The sequence below is a fragment of the Sminthopsis crassicaudata genome, chromosome 2 (assembly GCF_048593235.1).
Source record: "Sminthopsis crassicaudata isolate SCR6 chromosome 2, ASM4859323v1, whole genome shotgun sequence".
In the NCBI taxonomy this organism is placed as follows: domain Eukaryota; kingdom Metazoa; phylum Chordata; class Mammalia; order Dasyuromorphia; family Dasyuridae; genus Sminthopsis; species Sminthopsis crassicaudata.
This window is the reverse complement of record NC_133618.1, coordinates 506,072,203-506,095,488: the sequence shown is the minus strand read 5'-3', so window position 1 is coordinate 506,095,488 and position 23,286 is coordinate 506,072,203. Positions and strand designations below refer to the sequence as shown.

General features: G+C 37.9%; 1 long non-coding RNA gene across 1 annotated transcript in view; it reads left to right on the top strand.

Annotated features, from left to right (window-relative positions):
* Positions 1-19,884, top strand: part of LOC141553647 (uncharacterized) — a 38,296-nt gene extending 18,412 nt beyond the window's left edge. The window contains exons 2-3 of the long non-coding RNA XR_012485571.1: positions 13,033-13,187; positions 17,867-19,884. This is a non-coding gene — a long non-coding RNA (uncharacterized LOC141553647). The remainder of the gene's footprint in view (positions 1-13,032; positions 13,188-17,866) is intronic.
* The last annotated feature ends 3,402 nt before the right edge of the window (positions 19,885-23,286 follow it).

Here is a 23,286-nt window from a genome sequence, read left to right as displayed (position 1 = left end):
AGTTTCTGTAGTAAAGATATTAGACCCTTTGATGCTTATGGTATCACCTGACTCTAGAATTCAATCGTTTTCAGTCATGTCTGACTTGCTGCGACACCCATTTGAAGTTTTCTCAGTAAAGATATTGACAAAGTTTACCATTGCTTTCTCTAGCTCATTTTACAGATGGGGAAACTGAGGCAAACAGGGTCAAATGACTTGCACAGGGTCACACAGCTAGGAAGTATCTGAGCCTATGAGCAGGCCCTAACTTAGGAGCATCATTTGAATCATCAGGTTTCAAAGATTTTATTTCATTTTTTAATTTCCTAGATCCCTTGAGGCAAAAGGGTCAGAGGTAGGAGTAGGGTTGGGGGAAAATAACATTGAAGTTTAGTGGCTGATGGCTTTTTCTCTTCCTTCTTTCTTCCCTCTATTCCTCCTTACCTTCTCCACCCCACCCCATCCCATTCTGCAAAGGATGGCTACCTTGAAGCGGCACTCGTTTCATTTCCTTCTCTGTTTCCTATCCAGCTGCTTGGATGGTTGTCAGGGCTCTCCCTCCTCTTAATGTGCTATCTCTTCATTATTCTGGCCTCTCTGTGAAGCTTTGAGGTCTGGCTTTGTTTGGGGGCCAATGTCCGCAAACACACTGAAGGGAACTTAGAAAAGAACTAAAGAGATTTCTCCTTGGCCCTGTCACTCCATAGATTTGCCCATTTGGCTTCATTATTTGGCTGCTCAGAAGAGGAATTAGCATTTTCTCTTCCCAGCTTCTATTTGGCCTCCCTTTCTCCTTGGACCACCCCCCTGCTCTAGCTGCCCCTAATTAGTTTTCATTTTATAGCAAAGTCTCATTAATGACTAATTTGGAATTTGTGATCATTTAACCAGGACAGGACCAAGTTTGTTGTAGCTCTAAGGAGGAAAGATAATGTTTTTTCAAGAAGGTTAAACATGCACTCTGCAATCTTATTTATACTATTTATTTGTAGGTTCATGGATTACAGGATCATAGAGTGATGTAACAAAAGGGAGTTTAGAACCCAGAATGTCAGATCTGTCAGGGACCTCAAAGTCTAACCAATCCCTTCTTTTATGGCAGGGTAAACTGATGTCCAAAGAGACTTGCATAGAACTCCGAACCAGAGATAAAATCCAGGCTTCCTAACTCATGGTTAGTGCAAGTCCCATATACTTTAATATAGTTCTACAAAATAACTGAAAAACTAAACATTTGTTTTAATACTACTTTAAAACTCTCCTATAATTCATTTTCTGAGAAATACTCTTCACCACCAATAGCTCAAAGAAATGTAGTTTGGCTGTATTTTTAAGACTGCTGTCAATAATAATAACAATAACTAGCCTTCACAGCACTTACTGTGTGCATTGTGCTAAGTGTTTTACAATTATTCTTTCATTGATCATCACAACCACCTCAGGAAATTAGTAACACTTAAACCCAGTTCTTTCTGACTTCATTCTAGTCTCCTAATCTCTGCATCACATGGCTATGATTTATTCCCATCCAACCATGGGATGGGATGGGCCTTTTCTGAACACACTGAAACTGAAGGAACCTGTCTTTATATCTTCTATTATCCAGTTATTCCGGACAAAATAAGGAATGATGTTTACAAGGCAGGTAGCCAATATTAGAAGCATAGCCCACAACCACAGAACTGAACTAAATGAAGCAAACTGAGTCACAGGGGTACTGAACCCACAGTGTTGGCTGAGGGTCAAGGGGACTTCCGGGCAGCTTCCAAACCACACCACCCAGAAGCCACTGAATCTGTCAACACGTACAGCTGGCATTGCTGGGGAAGTTTAGTTTTTCCTTTTACAGAGAGGGAGAGAACAGAGCAGCTGACGAGCAAGAACATTTCTCAGTGAGCTTGAGCTCGTAAGAGGGCATCCACTTCCTGAGAGTATCTTAGCCCTGGCTCCATTCTCATCAACTTCAAGGCAGAAACTTTAGGGTCTTGTTCTTGGCAAATACTTCATTTCTCAAAATAAAATAAAATAAAGAGGAACACAAGGACTTGCAGTTTCAAAACAGATTTTAAATCAAATTAACCGATATTTCCTGATCTCCTACTATATACCAAACATCATGAGAGAACACAGAGATGAGTAAGGCTCAGGTTTGGCCCTCAGAGCTTTTACAGTCTAATAAGTGACAGAAGAAGGAACCTAAGAAAAGTTAAATGAAAATAAACAACTTAAAAAGTAATAGATCAAGAATACCAAGACGTAAATGATTACGTATTGAATGGGGGATTTAATTTAAGGAACATATATTAAGTGCCTAGTACCTGAAAGCAAATGCAAAGTTCTTGTCCTCAGGGAGCTTACAGTCTACCAGAGGAATAAAATGCATACACAAGTAAGTAAATATGCAAGATACACAAAATAATTTCAAGAGGCAGAGAATTCTAGTAGCTATGGGGATCAAGAAAGTTATCTTTTGTCAGAAATTAAGGATTCTAAGAAGCAGAGGTAAAGGATAAATGTAACAGAGGAATGGAGAAACAATACAAAAGTATAAGAAATTAGAGACTAACATGGAGGGAAAAGTGGGAAAAGGACCTGGGACTAGTTAACCTAAAATTAAAATTTTGGCTTTGATATTTAGTAACCATGTGACCCTTAACAAATCTTTTTACCTATCTGAACCTCAGTTTCCTCATCTGTAAAATGGGGACAACAGTCATAGTACTATTTGTCTCATATGGTTGTTTGTGGGAAATCTTTTGTAAACTGTAAGTGAATTGGAAAATATGCTATACTGGAAAGAAACGAGAAACTTAGGTTTGAGTCTAATACTCTACCATACACTTGCTGTACAACTGTAGGCAATTAAATTTTCCCTTGCTGGACATCAGTTTCTTGTGTTTCATAGTCTCTAGAGTCCCTTTTAGCTCTGAGAGTTTTTGATTATACTACCAAAAAAATAGAAGAGAAGCAGATCACATGTTGTTAACAGTTTATGAGAAAAAGAAGAATGTTTAATCAAACAAGGATAGAGGCAATTATAAAAAATGAAATAGATAATTTTTGTTGAATAGAATTGGAATTTAGAAATAGAAATACTTTTGTACAAACAAAATTAATGCATCTAGAAAAAGAAGGGAAAGAGTTGACTTGGGATGAAGTCAGAGGAAGGAGGCCCTCCTGATCTCCTTGTGCCCTGAAGACCTGGACTTTCTCTGTGACATTCATGGCGCTAGATGGGCGCCATTTTTGTTTGGGTGGAGTTGGATACGTTAGGAATGTGGGAAGCTTCAAGGGTGGAAATGCCTTTGCTGACACAGGCCACAAACTCCTTTCACTGAGTTTCCTAGGGGCCCTGAGGGGCTCAATGACTCACCTATGATGGAATAGCTCTTATGTATCAGAAATAGAATCTGAACTCAGGTCTTCTGGCCTCTAAGGCCAACTCTCTAGCCCCCTGTGACTCGCTGATTCTCAGCTGGTTGCCATGGAAAAGAGAATTTTTCTCTCATTAAAACCATGTGCACTTACAAAAACATTTTAAAAATATGCTTCATTGCACCTCCTACACAATAACAATAGCTTGCATTTACCTAGTTCTTTAAGGTTCGCAAAGTGTTCTCCTGACAGCAGCTGTGTGAGCTAGACATGGTTCAAGCGTCATTCAACAAAATTCACTAATCATCCCCTAAGTGCATCCCCTATACATAGAAGTAGATTTGAGGCAGTTTGAGGGGGGTGGGGCAGTTAGATGGTGCTTTGGACAGAGAGTTGGGCCTGGAGCCAGGAAGATCTGAATTCAAATCTGGATTCAGACACTGGCCAAGTCACTTAACCCTAATTGTCTCAGTTTCCTCACCTGTAAAATGAGCTTAAGCAGGAAAGAGCAAACCACTCCAGTATCTTTATCAACAAACCCCCACATGAGGTCACTGACACCTGTGGAGATCAGCTGAGGCTTCCTGTAGGAGCAGATACCTGAACTGAGACCCGAAGGAAACTAAAGATTCCAAGACAGGTGAACAAGGAGACCTTGTGGGCAATCGGGGACAACTCATGGAAAATGCCTAGAGACAAGAAAGGGAATGTTGAGTTTGGGGAACAACTTCTAGACTAATTTGTCGGAACACAGAGTTCATAAAGAGGAATAATATGAAATAAGTCTGGAAAGGTAAGTCAGAGCTCTATTAAAGAAATCTCTGACTATTGGGCTCCCAGAGACCTGACTGGATTAATACAGAAGGCTACACCGTGGTGGGGGAAGACACCGTCTACCTGGTAGGGTACTTGGCTATCGGTCAGGTTTGGAATCTAAGGCTTCAGGACAGTGTCTGGGGCCATCTTTTTCTAAGATGGTTCAACAGAGCCTGGTAGAGTAGCCTGGATGCCAGCGGTATAATCCCTTTCTTTTTTTTTCAGATGACCATGCTGAGGTGCCTAAAGGTAAAATGACTTGTCTCTGTCACATAGCTGGTCATTACATAGCAAACTGATATTTTGCCTACTCCTCATTCTGGCTCTGTTTCCAGAGTTTTAGCTTCAGGGGAAATGAATGGAAAATTCAGAGACTCCTGAGAATCCAGAAGACTGTGAGAATCTCCTGTCAGAGATCCTGGGTGTGGGTGGAATTCACAGAATCTTGATTAGTGGATAAGGGTCCATGGCTACTTTTCTTCCTCAGAGCCCTGGAGCCTTGCAAAGACAGACTATGATTCCAGAGCTCCATTCACTATTCTCTGAGCTCCCCCTGGGTGTGTGGCTGCAGCTCTGGCCAGTATCAGGAAAAGCTCACAGCTTAGTCATTAATACAGTGTTGCTTTTGGCCCCCTCCAGAACTGCAGGCTGCAGAACTCCAGATTTTCCGTGACATTTAAAAAGTTTTAAGTGCATACCATTTTACAAAATCCACCTGTTTTCTTTAGTTCAGGGAAAATGAAAGTCTGGATTGTGGATTTGCCTTGATAATCAAATGACTGCACTTCTCAATCTTTCCCCTCTCCCCACCTTCAACATTGCATAAAGGATTAATCTTAATGGGTAAATTTTGCATTAGTCTAAATGGCTCTTGTCTGTTAGGCAAGAAGGAGCTCTCACATTTTTCTCTCACCTGCTCTCTCACCATCTAAAACACAAGAACATCTTACTATTTTTGGAATTGCCTACAAAAGAAGACTTTATTTACCCTGTTGACCAAAGAGCAAAAGATAACTACAGTTACTCAAATAACATCTTTCATCTTAGATTGGGACAGAAAAAGATACATTTTTCCTAGGAATGGGTGGTGGTGGTGAAGGGAAAAGTATATGTGGGGGAACACCAAACATCTTCAATATTTACTACCAGTTTAAATTTTTTAAAAGTTCCCTGAAATTGTGCAGGTAGGTGACATGGTGGATAGAGTGCTTGGCTTACCTATGTGACTGCTAGACAACTCAATTAATTTCTGTCTTCCTTTGTTTCAGCTGTAAAATGGGGATAATGATAATTCCTATGTCACTGGGCTCTTGAGAGAGAAAAGAGAGAGATTTGTAAAGTGCTTTGTAAACCCTTAAGAATTATATAAATACTATTATTACTATAATTTGTGGGAGAGGGAGAAAAGGAGTGGTTACACTAACTAAATTAATGGAATAATTGCCATTTGACTTTGTGGGTACAACTTTTAAATTGATTTTTCTACAGAAGCTTTTACTCAAGGATATTGAAAGACTTTCTGAATCTAGATAATTCAGTTTCCCAACATCCCTGAGTAAAAGAAACATATTTCTCCTTGTTTTTAAAGTGGAGTGTCTCAGAGGACAGGGACTAAATGATTATCCAGAGTACCAAGTCAGATGGTAGAAAGGGTAATAAGGAAATCAAGAAATCTGGCTCATGGTCCTGTGAACTGACTTTAGCATGAGCTGCAAAGAGACATGTGAGACTATATTTCTAGTCTGTTGGCAGGGAGAGAAAATCGATGTTTGCTAAATGAAAGGGATGAAAATCAGCAGGAGGAAAATATATCGTCAATCTTTTAATGGCGTATGATTGGCCATGACAACTCAAAAGTAAAACCGTGAAAGAGCAGGTGGGGTGTGGGGTTTCTCTGTGGAGATGAGACTTCATTATCCCCCACAAGCCCTTCGCTAAGTCTGAAGCATCACTGCGGCATGGAAGTAACCCTAAATTCTCAGAGAAGAAAGAAACTCTGGTAGATTTAAATTCGTGGGAAAGACATATTGTGCAGTCCTAGTAACAGTCTATGTCTTATTTGCTAAGAATCAGCCTAGTGAAATACAGAGAAACCCATTTCTAGCAGGCTTTCCTTCAGTTTCAAAAACAGTTAAGGGGACCAGGTGGAGGTGAGTAGGGAGAATGTTCTAGGTATGAGAGTCCAACTGAACAAAGTCACAGAGATAGTAGTAGGTGGAATGTGGTGTACAGGAAATAGTAGGCCTGTTTGGCTGGAATGTAGCATGCCTGAGGGAGAGTAGTGTGACTCAGTCTATAAAAATAGGCCGAAGCCAAATTGTGAAGGCTTGAAATGCCAGAGAGAGGAATTTGTGTTTTATTCTAGAAGCAAGAGAGATCTAGGCCAGACTTGTACTTTACGGATATATCAATTTGCCTGTAGCGTGGAGGATGGATTGCAGAGAAAAGAGAGTTTTGCTCATTCCAAGGCTATGAGAGTCCATGAGTTTCACCAGGTTAGCCACCATGTGAGTAAATAGATATAAAAGTTGTCATAGAGGCATAATTAATGAGACTTGGCAACTAATTGGGTATGAAGTGAGGGGGAGAGTGAAGAGTTAAGCCCTTAATTGTAAACCTGGGTGATTTGTGGACCTGGATAATTGGTTGCAACTTGAGCTCCTTTGCTTTTTTGAAAGGTACTTTTCCATTCTCTCCTATGATTTATCATTTATGCAGAATAATACTGTTATTCAAATCACTTTTTTCTTTTTCGTTGGTCTTTCTACTAGATGATTTCAAAATTTGATGACTGCTACTTAAATGATGAAATTTAACCACTACATATCTTGGAGATCTTTTTTCTGAGAACTCAGGGGATCAGCAATCTGTGGATTCTTTTTTTTTTTTTTTAAATCAATTTATATATATTTAATCTATATCTATGTTGTTATCTCTATTTAAAAGTTCTGGATAATTTTCTCAATTTTTTCTGACTTTATACTGTTCATATTTTTTTGAGTTATTCTAAATTGATTCTGTCTTCAAGGTCAGTCACTGACTTGTATTCAATTCATGTGTGTGTGTGTGTTTTAACAATATGGTGTTTTGCTTCTCTCCTGGCTAATTTTCTTCAACTTTGGCACTTTTTATGTTCTGAATCTTCCCTTGCCTTTCTCTTAGAGCTTCTGATTCTTTGGAGAGCTTTTCCATCATGAATTCAAGTTTTTCTTAGCTTTTGAAAAATCTGAAGAAAACAACTACTCTGCCTTCTTTTTGGTCATGTCAAATCTGGGTGATTGGATGACAAATAAAGCAAATAGGAGAAGATATGGAAATGAAAATGAAAAATCATGAATTAATGTTTGGTACTTATTGAATTTAAGATGTCTATGGGACATGTATGAGAGACATTCCATATGTCCAAAACACAACTGTAATGGTAGACTAGAGCTCAGAAGAGAAATGAGGGCTAGATGTGGATCTAGGATCATCCTTCAGAGAGATGATAATTGAACCTATGGAAGCTGATGAGATAATGAAGAAAGAGAAGAGAAGTAGACCCAGCACAGAGCCCTGAGGTACATTCACACATAGGAATTAAGACATGGATGATAAACCCGGGAGTTGTCAGACAGATGGGGCAGTCTACTCATCGAGTGGACAATGATGTCAATTACTACAGAGAGTTTCAGAAGGCTGAAAACTGAGAAAAGGCTAATGCATTTAATAATTAGAAAATTAGAATTAGAATTATTAGAATAATTAGAAAATAAAAAGAAACCTTGGAGAGAGGATTGTAAGTCTAGCAGTGAGAATCTATTGAGATTACAAGTGATTGAGAAATGAATAGGAGGTGAGAAAGTAGAGACAATGAATGTTGACCTCTTCATGGCAACCTATGTAATGCTTAATAACTTGATAGATTTAAAAAAATAAATAAAATTAAAGTTAGTCTCTGTCTTGTATAGCACCCAACTGCTTCTGGAATAACTATGGTAGGATAGCATTAAAGGGGGCATGCTAAGTTAATTAGCTAAATCAAGATAATTTATTATTTAAACTTATCTACTGGTACAATGACCAGTGAATCCGTGTGTTCTGGATGAGATGGAACCACACGATATTGGGATACTTATTGTGATTAAGTCAGAAGACAAAATAACATTTCAGCTAAATGGAAGGATGATTCACAAATATTCCCTAAAGAAGCAAACAAAGGAATCAGTGGATTTGGCTTATTATGCGACCTAAGATTATAGGCAACATCATTTCATAGGACATTGGCTCACTTTTTATTGCTGTGCTCACTATAAGCATTTGCAGAGACCAGCGTGAAGAAACAATGACAACAGATATTGGTATCGCATTTTAAAGCTTGAGAAGTGCTTTACCCAAATCATCTCACTGATTCTCACAGCTTTGTGAGGTTGATGCTATTTATGTATTTAAAACACAAAAGAGGCCAAATGGAGACTACACAAACACCTCAGGCCTCTATATCTTGAGTATTTTCTTCAAGAAGAGAGTCAGGAGATATTAGATGTTATAAGCACAGAATAACATCATTATAAATGAAATTTACTCTATTTCCTGTCTTATATGAAAGGGAATGATTGGTTATTGATATGAAAATCAGTTTTAGGGGTATATATTCAAGCCATCAACTTATTAGAGAAAAAATAAAAATCAACATCAAATTGAAAGAATAAAAATGAGATGATATAGCATCTGATTGAGGTAAACCCAACCTAAGCCACTTAATCAGCCTGCTAATACTGAAAATTGTAAATGGATAGAAGAACAGCCATCCACATAGATCATCACCATTTCCCAAGAAAGTTTAACTAATAAATAAATAACTACCATTTAGACACTTTAAATGCACTTTAAAAATAATTTTGTCCACACAAAATGCTAAGAAGTAGGTACTATTTTTGGCCTCATTTAACAGATGAAGAAACTGAGACAGACAGAGCTTAAATTAAATTAAATTGCCTAGGGTCACATAGCTAGCAAGTGTCTGAAGGAGCATTTGAATTCAGGTCTTTCTGACTCTAGGTCTAGCTCTATCCATTATGCTACTTTTCACCATGAATGAGACTAAAAGAGTCTAGAAAATACCTCATTCAACAAATACTTGCTGCCTTGGTAAAATCAAGTGATATAACAAGAAACTTCCAATGCCAATTTATAATGTAAATTAATTTTCATGATATTATAAAAATAATGGAAAAATAGAAAAAATATTAGTTACAGTCAGATGTCTTGGGTTCAAATTCCACCTCTGCTATAGATTACCTGATTAATTTTGGGAAAGTTGCTAAACATCAGGGTCTCAGTTTACTTTTATGTAAAATAAGAGGGCTGGACTAGATGACTAGGGGTTCAAGACCCCTTTCAGGACTTGAGCAATGATCCTAAAATGATGGTGAAAGAGCAAACAGGAGAAAAGAACAAGTTTATAAAAATCTTGGCAAAGAGATTCAAGTAAATCAGATCACTTTCAGAACCTTTGGAGACAACACTAGGAAGACAACAAAGAGGAGAAACATGGAAAGATCTTCCAAGTGGCCGTGCCTTGTCATGTCTACTTGTCATGGCAAGAGGTTGTTTCTATAAACTTTCTATAACAGACTCTATCCTCTAACAGTTACCATGGAGATCCCAACACTACAGTGTGACTGGCGGCTGTGCACTAGGGCTTCTCGGAGCCACAGGTGAGCTTGGGTGACAGGTGGACCTCAAAGGAGGACGAACAACCCTGAAAAAGACTCAGCAAGCCTTCACACCTGAGGAGCAATTTCTCCCTGAACAATCCTTATCGGAACAAAGTCAGAAACTAAAACCAGCCTGGCAGATGAAATGCTAAACAAGGTCAAGAGGATCTAACAGGAGGAATCAGACCTGTTGCTGAGTCAGGGATATGTCTACCTCAAGCATGTGAAGGCATTCCCTTGCAGAATGGGCAGAGAAGAACGATTTGTTTCAATGACCTGAAGATCACAAAGCAGGTACCGAGGAACGTTTAGAGCTTGACATTGAAGATCCAAGGTCATCCACTATGTCCTGGGACATCACCAGTGGTCTTGACTTTTGTCCTGGCACTGGACTTTGGTGACTGTGGAAGACAGAGGGAGGCTGAAAGCTTTATGCAGCTCTTATATCCACTTTATGTGCAAGGCATTACCCATGCCATCACTAGTCCTCTGAAAATGAACAGTTAACAACAGTAACTGCTTTTTGTTTGTTTGTTTGTTTTTGTTGTTGTTTTGTTTTTGACAGAGATGGCTTTAAAGAAAAAAAAAAAAAGATGGGAAAAGCACATGACGAGACTAGGTATCTACAATGGAGGTTTGTGCTAGGGAGTGACACAGTCTCGAAGGAACCGAGTTTTTATTTCTCAAGATATTGAAAAGAAGGGAAGAATACAGGGGGGAACTGCTTAAAAGAGATAATGAAGAAAATATTGATACCCATTGGTTGATATGAGGAGAGAAGTGTCAGGATTTCACAAATGATAAGCTACAACAATAAGCTACAACAATCCATGTCTTAGAAATCAGACAATTGACTCTTAAAGGTGCTGTCAAGTGAAACTCCCCCAAAATAGATGGAGACACTTTTTTTTTTCTAAGCAATATAATAGTTAATTAGTAGGGCTTAAATCTGTTAATGAAGTAAGTCAGTGACTACCTCAGTTAAGCTATAGACCCTGAAAAGAAGGGCATAGTCAGAGGGAATATAGAACAAAGAATAGGACTTTATAGGAGGGGAACAAATGATGATTAGTTACAAAAGCTTGATATTATTAATGGTGAAATCAATATGATGGGTTACAGAGTCGAGGCTTGGGGGAACAATATGATTTGTTGGAAGTTGGGAATGAGGAGCTAGCAATAATCCCCTTGCCTCTTGTGACTAAGAAATGTTCATTGTTCGAGTCTACCTGCAGGATCAGAAATAGTGAATCAAACTTCTTTGGGAAACAAAGCAGACATCCAAGGATAGCTTTGATGGCATATAGATATGATACCAGACTTCCACCACTAGGCATCCACCCACATATCTCAAGGACAACAGATTTTTTTGAGGCAAGAATGAAGCAGAAATTAGCTATAGAGTTGGACCACTAATCTTAATTCATAATCGGTCAGCTGAGTTTCTGAATTAAGTTCAGAGACAAAGAACAATGACTTAGTTACAGAATAAAATTAATTAATTGTAAAGAGGATCAATAAAAATGATACAGAATCAATTTAATTTTTTCAGTACAGAGTATATAATATTCCATTGTGCTCATTATTGACTTAAAAAAAACCTTTTGGTTTAATGGAGCAAAACACTCCCCTCTCCTGACAAAATATCTCACATTCATATATTAAACATTTTGGCCTGCAACAAAATTCCTTCTCTTTTAACACCAGCATTCTTCCAATGATTTTATAAAGTTGTGAATTATGGAATTCCATCATTCCATGAGAAGGAAGAGGGTGATGGAAAGATGCATGGATGTGATAAATAGGTTAAAACAAATTCCCAACATAGATGTGTGCAAAAGAAGTTAGTTAAGGGATATTTGCACCAACAAGTATATTGTTATGTAGAGAGAAAGGTAAAAGAAAAATACCCTAGAATCTCTACTTGTACACTTGTAAAGTTAAGAGCCTGAAAAGAGAGCTCATGTAGAGAAGAGTTGTACAAGTTTTAGAAAGCATGAATGAGTTATGCCATTTTTTTGCTAGAAGGAAAACCTACTTTGATGAGATTACTTTTATCAAAATATAAAAATATGGGACTTTGGGGGAGGGAAGAATGATGCTCAGAGAGCTGATGTGAGTCAAAAATCCAATCAGGACCAATAGAGATCACCCTTACAGGGAATTGTAATGGTGATGATAATGGACAATGATAACTTATAATGACAATAATAACAAAACCAAAAACAAACACTCAATCAAAAAACAACAGCAGCAAATCATGAATTTAATGGGGAATATAGAGGAGAATCTCTAGTCATAAAATGTAAGTTCCAGGAGGGATCTCGGAGGTCATCTGGTCCAACTTGTACCTAAATAATAACTTTCCATAGGACATCTGCTAAAAGTAATCACTCTAGAATATCTCCAGTGATAGGGAACCCATTACATTCCCAAGGAGGCCAGTGCCTCTTTTGGGCAGCTTTACAGATAAGAAAATTTTAAATATTCAATTAAGAATCTGTGTTTTAGTGACTTTCTTCCATTGTTTTTAGATAGAAAGCCAGGGTAAGAATTAAGAATTCTTGAACTTGGGGCAAATTCAGTTGAAAGACGGGATGGCAATCTTGGATTTGGGGTGTCTTATGTCCAAAGAATTCTGATTCTTTTTCCTATGGAAGTTAAGGAAGAGGGTGGTCCCCAGAAAATGTGACAGGACCTCAGGAGTGGCCCCCCAGAGTGGTCATGGATCATGAGTCAAAGTGTGAAAACTATGGGAAAAAGTGTATCCTGAATGTCAGGCCCCTAGGGAAAAGCTTCTTTCACCCTGACTAATTATAGTTCTATCATAAGCTCCATGCAGTTAGGTTGATGACATATAAATTGCCTGGCCCCTAGTGTATACACACATTAGGTACTTAATACAAATTTGTTGAATGAATTAAATGGATTTTGAAACAAGCCCCTACAAAAATGTGTGAGCCTATTCAAAAATAGGGGATTGGGAGGCAAGGGAATTCTCAGATTAAAGACAAAAAGGATTGAAAAATTGGGTTTAAGGAATGTTAACCATTCTCGTTGTTGGGTCTGGTTACTGATTGCATAAAGCTAACAATAAAGATTCCTCTAACAAAACACTGACAAATTATTTAAAACTCTGCCTTTCCAATTTAAACACTAGTGCTGGCGGTCACTTGGCTACATTTTGGATTTTTGCTCCAAGCAATTTTGGAAAAGCTGCTTGCATCCTTGCCCACAGTGAGTTCTAGCTTGTGCCAGGAAAAGAACAAAGAGATCTGACTCCACTTTCTTACTTCTCTGCTGCATCTGGTGAAGGTAAAAACAATGGTTTGTCTTAGCAGTGTTTTGGAACTTGTTAACAAGCTTGTTTAAAGCAGGAGATAATTCCAGGATACATGTATTTCCTGGGACCTTAAGTGGAGAAGCACAAAATCCTTTTGTTACTGACAGAGAAACTGGGATATGAGCATTGTTTTATGGACTCAATCACAATTTGTATTTGCTTTGCACTGCTAAGAACAGTTCAATGAAATGATATGAAATGAGCAATGATCAACTGATCAATAAACATTTATAATTATTAACAAGATTGATTTTTATGCCTGTACCTCTTTAAAACAAGAGAGGACTTTGATAGAATAGACTACAAATGGAAATGATAAGACGAGCGTGGTCATGTTCATCAAATGCCAAATACTAAAACCATCCATGTCCATTGCTTAAATGAAACCTTGTGTTAAAAATAACAGTGTGTGCTCCTTTTCAAAGTGCAGAATATATTTATAGATTGTAAGACTATGCATTGGGGCTGTTTATACTACCAGTGCTAAGGCTTGCTAGGCCACTGGCAACACAGATAATGTGAAATGGCTTTAATAATTTATCACCAACAAAATCACTTAGTATTGGTTAAAAATAGAAAGTAGAACAATGGAACAAACTACATAAAGGAGATTCAGAAATGATAGAACTTGGGAACCCACCTTTTTATAAATTCCAAAATATAAAATATTTAAGGATAAGTATTTGATAAGAACTTTTGGGAAAACTAGAAAGTAGTGTGTCAGAAATTAAATTAGACCAATATCTTACATCATATTCCACAATAAATTAAAAATGAATATGCAACCTGATTATTAAAGATTATACAGAGAAGCAGATAATATACCTTTATACCTTTCTCAGCTATGGGTAGGAGATGGATTCTTAATAAAACAAGAAATAAAGGTAATTATAAAAGATAAAATAACTAATTTTTATTAAATTAAATTGAAAATTTTTCTATACAAACAAAATTAATGGAACTAGAACAAAAAGGGAAATTGTTGACTAGAAAAAATTATCTCAAATATATTGGTATATATAGATACATATTATGAGTGTATATATAAAAACATTTATGTGTATATATGCCTGTACATCTATCTAGATACACTTAAAAACTATAAGATATGCCTTAGTAGATAAGTAGCCAAAGAGTATGAACAGTTCTAAAAAGACTTGCAAACTATTAACAATCATAAGAGAAATATAAAACATAACAATCCTAAGTTTTTACCTTACATCTAGAAAATTAGCAAAAATGGCAATAATAATGATAATATGTATAAACCTGTATCAGATTGCTTGCTAATATGGGGAGGAGGGACTTAAGAGAGGGAGGGAGAATACAATTTGGAATTCAAAATCTTGGAAAAATTAAAATTGAAAACCATCTCTAGAAGTAATTAGAAAAATTATATACTATTAAAATGAAATTTAAAAAGAGAAAAAATAATAATGATGATGATGATAGCTAACATTTATATAGTACTTACTATGTGCCAAATACTGTGCTACATATTTTACAAATGTTATCTCATTTGATCCTTGCAACAAACATGGGTGGTAGGTTCACACAGTTAAGATAAGAAAAGTTGATGTTGGATGGGTTGCAGAAGTACAAGCACTAATGAATTGTTAGTGGAATTATAAATTAGTACAACCATTCTGGAATTCAGTTTAGAAATATGCAAATAAAATGACTAAATTGTCTACACACTTTGACCCAGAGATCCTGCTACTAGGCATATGCCCCAAATAATTCATTCATTAAAAAAAAGAAAGGTTTCATATTCATCAAAATATTTCTACTAGAACTTTTGTTGGTATCAAATAACTGGAAACAAAATAAATACCTACCAATTAAGCAATGGCTAAAAAAAATTATTGTGCATGAATGTATTATAATATTGTACTGAAAGATATTATGAATATGGTGAGTATAAGACATGTAAAAACTTATGTGAACTGATGCAAAGTAAAGAAGGAGAGACAAGAAAATGACAAACATGATCACAATGTAAATAAATGGAAGAACTATCACTATACAACATATAAAAACGAATGTTGAAAAATTAGAAAGACTTTTGGCTCCTAAAAACCAGTATGAAAAGGCACCTCCCCCCACTCCTTTGCAGAGGCAGCAGGTCCATGGATGTGGAACATTGCATATCTTGTCATATTTTTTCTTGTATTTTTTAAAATTAATTTTTATAATTATAACATTTTTGACAGTACATATGCATAGGTAACTTTTTACAACATTATCCCTTGTACTCCCTTCTGTTCCGAATTTTTCCCCTCCTTCCCTCCACCCCTTCTCCTAGATGGCAGGCATTCCCATACATATTAAATATGTTATAGTATATCCTAGGTACAATATATGTGCAGAACCGAATTTTGTTGTTGTTGTTGCAAAGGAAGAATTGGTTTCGGAAGGTAAAAATAACCTGGGGAGAAAAACAAAAAATGCTGACAGTTTACACTCATTTCCCAGTGTTCCTTCTCTGGGTGTAGCTGATTCTGTCCATCATTGATCAATTGGAATTGGATTAGCTCTTCTTTATGTTGAAGATCTCCACTTCCATCAGAATACATCCTCATACAGTATTGTTGTTGAAGTGTATAGTGATCTCCTAGTTCTGCTCGTTTCACTCAGCATCAGTTGATTTAAGTCTCTCCACGCCTCTCTGTATTCCTCCTGCTGGTCATTTCTTACAGAGCAATAATATTCCATAACCTTCATATACCATAATTTACCCAACCATTCTCCAATTGATGGACATCCATTCATCTTCCAGTTTCTAGCCACTACAAAAAGAGCTGCCACAAACATTTTGGCACATACAGGTCCCTTTCCCCTCCTCAGTATTTCTTTGGGATATAATCCCAATAACAGCAATGCTGGGTCAAAGGGTATGCACAGTTTGATAACTTTTTGGGCATAGTTCCAAATTGCTCTCCAGAATGGCTGGATTCTTTCACAACTCCACCAACAATGCATCAGTGTCCCAGTTTTCCCACATCCCCTCCAACATTCATCATTATCTTTTCCATCATCTTAGCCAATCTGACAGGTGTGTAGTGGTATCTCAGAGTGGTCTTAATTTGCATTTCTCTGATCAGTAGTGATTTGGAACACTCTTTCATATGAGTGGAAATAGTTTCAATTTCATCATCTGAAAATCGTCTGTTCATATGCTTTGAATATTTTTTCTTGTATTGACAGACTTTTGCTTTTTCATCCTCTTTTTAAAAACCTTTAAGTTATAAAGGCTAGCTCTCTGGAAGGGGGGAGGAGATGGGCACAGAGAAATGTAGGTGATATAAAAACAACACTTTCTTTTAAAATGCAATAGTCTTTCAATTCAATTAAACAAAAACATATGTGTGTATGTGTGTGTATATATCTATATATACATATAGATATATACATATATATGTACCTATGGAATGTCTAGCAGGCAGGTATTGTATATAATATATGTAATATATATTATATTTTCTATAATTACAGATATAATAGGATATATTTCTTATATTTTATAAAGTATATTATATATTAGTGCCTGCCTGCTAAATATTCCACACATATACATAAGTATGTATATATGCACACATATACACATATTTAAATAAATATTTATATTAACCCTATATAAACACATACATATATGACATACACATATTTCATACATTTGTGTTATGTAATTTATAATTATGTTAGCCTTTGCCTGCTAGATATTCCACATATATATGCAAACATATAGACATTTCTAAAAATAAATATACACATATAAACTCTATAAGCATATATGCTATATACATATTTCTATGCTATTTACTGCTAGATTTTCCACATTTGTATCCAAACATGTAGACATTTCTATTACTAGATATACACATATTAACTCTGTAAGCATATGTACTATATATACACACGTATTTCTATAATATGTAATTGTGTTGTATATCATTAAATTTTACATATATGCTATATTAGTATCTGTCCGCTAGATACATGGTCCTGAACTAGATTTGAGGATACAGAAACAAGCAAACAAAATGAAAATAAATGTCCCTGTCCCAAAGAGCTTGCCATCTCCCAGGGATTTACAACTGATTCCCAGTGAAGACTAGGAAACGTGATGAGGAATAGAGCCATAACAATAGGAAGAATGGAGAAAATGAGACCTGATGGAACGTTGAAGAATTAGGGTTCTAAGAGCTAAAGGAAGGAAGGGAAGTGTTTCAGGTATGGAGCACAGCCTGGGCAAAAGCTTACAGGTGGGAGATAGAACCCTATAATTATTAGGGTTATTTGGGCAATTTGGTTGTGAAATAGGGTTTATGATGGGGAAGAACAAGAAATGTCTGCGGAGACAATTTGTGCAGTCTGAATTTTTTCCTTGTGGCCATGGGGACACGGTGAGGATTTCTGGGCAAGTTGTGTGACATGGTAAGATTTGGGAAGAGTATTTGGCAGCCCTGGGGATTAAACAAAGGTGAGCCCTGGGTGGGAGAGGGAAAGGAGACTGCAATAATTCAGGCAGAGTCTGTGTAAGGCAGCGTGAGCAGAGAAGAGGGAATGGGGAGGCAGAGTAACCAGCTGTTGCTGAGGCTCATGACGACAGCTGGCCATCTCAGATAATTGTTTTCATTTTCTTTTTAAGGGCTGGAAACACCTCCTCCAAAAAGAAGAGAGATTTTAAGATGAAATGTCACAGCTCTGAGCTTCCCTGCCTCTGCTCTCCATTTAGGGTCAGAAGTCTACATTCCAGGCCCCCTGGTGAACGTTTCAGAAAGAGGCCTTTAATCAGCCCTTTAATTGCAAATTAAATGGATCTTCAAAGGAGTGGGGCAGGGCCTCTCTGAGAAGGCCTGCTTCCAGAGTTTGGCTCATATTCATGATGATGGACTAGAAAGCCTGCTTCTAGCCCACAGCTGGGTGACTTTGGACATGTCTCGATACCTGTGTGACCTTGGGTGAGCATCTTAATCTTACCCAGCCTCAATTTCCTCATCTGTAAAGTGAGGGATGGTTTTTGAAGTCCCTTCTGATCTTTAAATCTCTCTGGGCCTTACTTTTGCTATCTGCAAAGTGAGGGGGTTGGACTAGATTTATCTCTTAAATCCCTCCTATCTGTGACATTTTATGATTCTGTTACCATTAGGGAAAAACAAGTAAGACCCACTGGCAGTCACTGGCAGCCCTGTGTTCAGCTCAGCATCACTCACCTGCTTCCTGGGGTCCCCTGTGGGGATCCCACATGCCCTAATTATGTAATTACCTGAGATAGGATAAGCTGAGGCCCCTGGGAATAACTTGCTGCCCAATTACTTATTCACTCAAGAGAGCAGACCTCTCTACCCCAGGCTAACACAACATGCTTTCTTTCTTTTTACTTTTTGGGCTAATTATCTTTTTCCCAAGAGAAAGAACCAAAAGCCCTGGAGAGACTGTTACTGCAGGAGAGCATATGTCAGGACTTGGAGCAGGGGCAGAGGCTTTTTAGGAACTAGCCATCATCAGTCCCCTCTGGATCAATGACTCTTGCTTGGTTAGCGCCTTTCATGTTACAGGGAAGTCTCCCCTTCCATTCTCACTGATGTCTTTACCCTGATGCCTAGAAATCAAATCCAATTTTAAATGCACCGGGAAGATGACAGATGCAATTCAGCAAGCACTTTAATGCATGGGTAACGGGTCTGGGGCCTGCTGGGTGGTACAATGGATTGAGGACCAGGTTTGGAATTAGGGAGACTTTTATGAGATTGAATCTGGCCTTAGCCATGCACCACCTGTGAGACTCTGGTCGAGTCCCTTAACTCTGCTTGCTCATCAGTAAAATGAGCTGGAGAAGTCAGTGGCAAACTACTCCGACGTCTTTGCCATGAAAACCCCAGATGGGGGTCACGGAGAGTCACTCATCACTGAACAACAACTCTGTGTTCTTAAAAAGGACCTTGTGGTAATTTATTTTTGCAAAGTGATGAATCATTCCCTTATTGATCTAGTCTTTATACTTTGAATTAACACTCAGGAGAGCAACTATGATACGCACCCTCTTCCTGGGAGAGGCAGGAGCTGATTATGGCTAAGTGCTCAGCTCTGTTCTGAAGCCCAGGCCTTAATTAAAACATAGATTCTAAAATGAAGAGCTTCCTCTCCCCCGCTTCTTCTTTGCTTCCCTCTTTCTGTTGAGGCTGCTGCCATTCTCCCTGTCACCCAGGCTGCAACGTCTGTATTAGCTTCAACTGTTCTTCTTCCTCATGCCCCAGATGTGATCAGTTATCCTGCCTCAGCTCCACCCCCTGCCATTCATTAATAATAAAGGCTATTTAGTTCTCATAGATTAGGGCTTCAGAAGATGCTATGGCATGATGACAATGATGATGGTGGTGAGGATGATTTCATTTTTAATTATTACTTTCATTTTTCAATTAACAAATTTTTATTTTTTCAAATATGTGTAAAGATAGTTTTCAATATTTATTTTTGCAAAGCTTTGTATTCCAAATTTCTCTCCCTTCCTCCCTTCTCCCCCTTCTCCAAGACAGCAAGCAATCTGATATAGGTTAAATATGTGCAATTCTTTTAAATATATTTCCATATTTGTCATGTTGTGCAAGAAAAATCAGATCAACATTATACACGGCAACAACAAGATTATATAATTATCCATTCTGCCGGACGTGGCTCTCTTCAACAGTGAGATGATTCAAACCAGTTCCAATTGTTCAGTGATAAAGAGAGCCATCTACACCCAGAGAGAAAACTGTGGGAACTGAGTGGAACACAACATAGTATTTTCACTCTTTCTGTTGTTTGCTTGCATTTTGTTTTCTTTCTCAGTTTTTTTTCCTTCTTGATCTGATTTTTCTTGTGCAGCAAGATAACTGTATAAATATCTATACATATGTTGGATTTAACATATAATTTAATATATTTATCATGTATTGGACTACATCTAGTAGTCTAGGGGAGGGGGGAGGGGGGAGAGGGAAGGAAGAAGGGGAAAATTTGGAACAGAAGATTTTGCAAGGGTCAATGTTGAAAAAAATTACCCATTCATATGTTTTGTAAATAAAAATAGATAATAATAATAAAAGAAAAATCAGCTCAAAAGGGAAAAAACCATAAGAAACAGATGACAACAACAACAAAAAAGGTGAAATCATTATGCTTTAATAGTTCTCTCTCTAGATGCAGTTGACACTTTCCATCTCAAATCTATTGGATTTGTCTTGAATCATCTCATTGAAGTAATAATTCTTTAAAATTAATCTTTTCTCACTAATAATAATAATGTCTCACATTTACATAGCAATTTAAAGTTTTCAAAGTGTTTTTTTCAAAGTGTTTTACAAATGCTATTTAACTGTATGCTCACAACAATCTTGAAAGGTTCAAGGTATTATTATCCTCATTTTACAGGAGAGGAAACTGAGGCATAGAGTAATTAAGCTAATACATGATGGAGCTGAATTTAAACTCAGGCCTTCCAGATTCTAAGTCCAGGACTCTAAACTCCCTAAATCTAACCAAGCTGCTTCCCCCAGTGAGCAAATTAAAAAGAAAAGGAAACCCTTCAGTACAAATCTGCATAGTCCAGTGAAACAAACTCTTCTATTAGATAAGCCTGAAAATGTGTCTCAGCTCTTAAGTTCTTCTTTCTGACAGGAGATGGGGAGTGTGTTTCATTTTCATTCTTTTGGACTAATGAATGGTTTGTCACTGTGTTGATCAGGGTTCTAAAATCTTGTAAAGTTGTTTATTTCTAAAATGTCATAATCACTACATAGATTATGAGACTCCCCTGGTAGTCTCTCCTCTCGGTCATATGACTATCATCCCAATTCAGGCCCACACACTTCCTCAGTGATTGCCCTTTCTCCAATACACAGGCCCAAGGTACGAAGCCTGGCCTTGCTCCTCTTCTGGCCCACTCAAATCTCTCCTCCCCTTCCCTTTTTCAGCATTTATAATTCACAAACTATATATGCTATCCTAGAAGTCTCTGACGGTTTGGGGAATGTCAACCTTATCTTCCAAGCTGTACCTTGTAGAAATATTAGCTTATTACTTATTACAGAGTACTTGACATATATTGTTGAATATTACAGGTATTATTCTACGGATACACTACAGGTATACCACTATTATGGGTATACTACAGGTATTTCTCTCATCAGCATTCCCATTTCATAAATGGGAAAATTGAGAAAAGTCATAAGTCAAGTGACTTGTTTCTGGTTCATATAGCTACTGAGTATTTGAATTGAGATTTGAGCCTTCTAGTTGCTATGCCATGCATTCTCTTTATTCTAAGTGAAATCTGCTCCTGTTTAAGACTGGGCTGCCAATCTGGAAGCAATGGGAGGGGACTGACCAATGAGGTGAGTTTTGATACAAATCAATACTGGTTAAATTTATTTAACTTATTATTAAGTGTTATAAAAAGCATCACTTCAGAATTTAATTCAGTTGAACATTTATTAAACATCTACTATGGTGAAGGCATTATGCTGGGCTCTGGTCACAAGAGTGAGAGCTGGGCAGCATTTTCAGGATCATCTGGTCCAATCTCCTTATTTTATAGAAGATACAGATTGTTCTAAAGACACAAGGATAGTAAGGAGCAGAACTGGGAATTGAATGTAACTCTTCTAATTCTAGGAAGAGAGAGAAAGGAAAAAAAGAAAAAGAAAGAGAGATAGGAAGGGAGGGAGGAAGGAAAAGAGGAAGGAAGGAAAGGAGGAAGAAAACAAGAATTTATTAGGTGCCTGCCGTGTGCCAGGGCACTGTGGTAACCTCTTTACAAACATAATCTTGCATGATCCTCACACTAACTCTGGGAGGTGGGTGCTATTGTGATCCTCATTTGGTAGTTGAAGACACTGAGGTTAACTGACTCGTCCAAGTCACACAGCTCCAAGCGTCTGGGGCAGGATTGGGATCTCGCGTTCCTGACTCCAGCCCAGCACTCTGTTGCCCCCCTAACTGCCGATGCAGAGAATCAGAACTCTACCTCTCCTCTGGTGCCCTGGTGATGTCTGAGGTCCCTCTGAATCCTGCACTACGTATTTGTTCTAGATAGGAAGTGCTTTCCTATCTGTTCATTCGGCTGATCCCCAAAATAATCTCAAAAGGTAAATACGGTGGGTATTATTACTATAGTTTCAGAGATGGGGGGGGGTTGGAGGATTTACTCAAAGTCACATAGAACATGAATGTTTAACCAAGATTAGAGCTTCTGATCATCAATGTCATCAGTCCGCTGCTCTCTCCTTAAGGAAAGTATGTACCTCCCTTAGAGTTTACCACCACAGTGCTCAGTTTACCTTAAGCACTTCATTCACTCACTCACTCACTCACTCATTCCGGCAACAGATTCTTTAAAAGGAAAAGGATGGAGGCGTTAGAACCACTGGTTTCCTTCAGGATTCAAAACAAAGGCCCCCAAAGCTAGAGGCCTTTTCCTGGTCAGCCCCCTGCCTCCCCAGCTGCTAGTGCTTTCTGATCCAGAATATCTTACATTTAACTCATATACACCTATACCTGCATGTTTCTCCCTCTTTAGGCTAGCTAGAGATCAGGGGTATTTTGCTCTTATCTCCCTAGAGTTTAGTAGTGTAGCCTTGGTATAGTCGGGGGCTTAATAAATGCTAATTTATTGACTAGGATAGGAGGGAGGAAGAAAAAAAAAGAAAGAAATCAAGTCTACCATACAGATGTGCTTTTGGAGTTGGGGGGGGGGGTGTGGTGCTATCGGCTTTATTCCCTTGCAGTTTTCAATAAACTTTGAGTTCTTCGTGATGACGGAGTGTGCTCCATTCCATCCCAATCCTGGGGCACCTAAAGAGGGGGAGAACTGGCTGACTAATCTCTTTTTCTTGATTCAGCTCTCTTTCTCCTTTTCCCAGGAGGAAATTCGAATCCCAGGAGGCTTGGCTGACTTTCCATGTATGGGAGACACTCCAGTTCTTATCCTGGGCTCAGTACCCCAGGGAAATTCCTGCCTCCAGCTTTGCACCTGGCTTGGTGGCCTACTCTACTGCCAATAACTCATTAATAATAAATTTAATAATT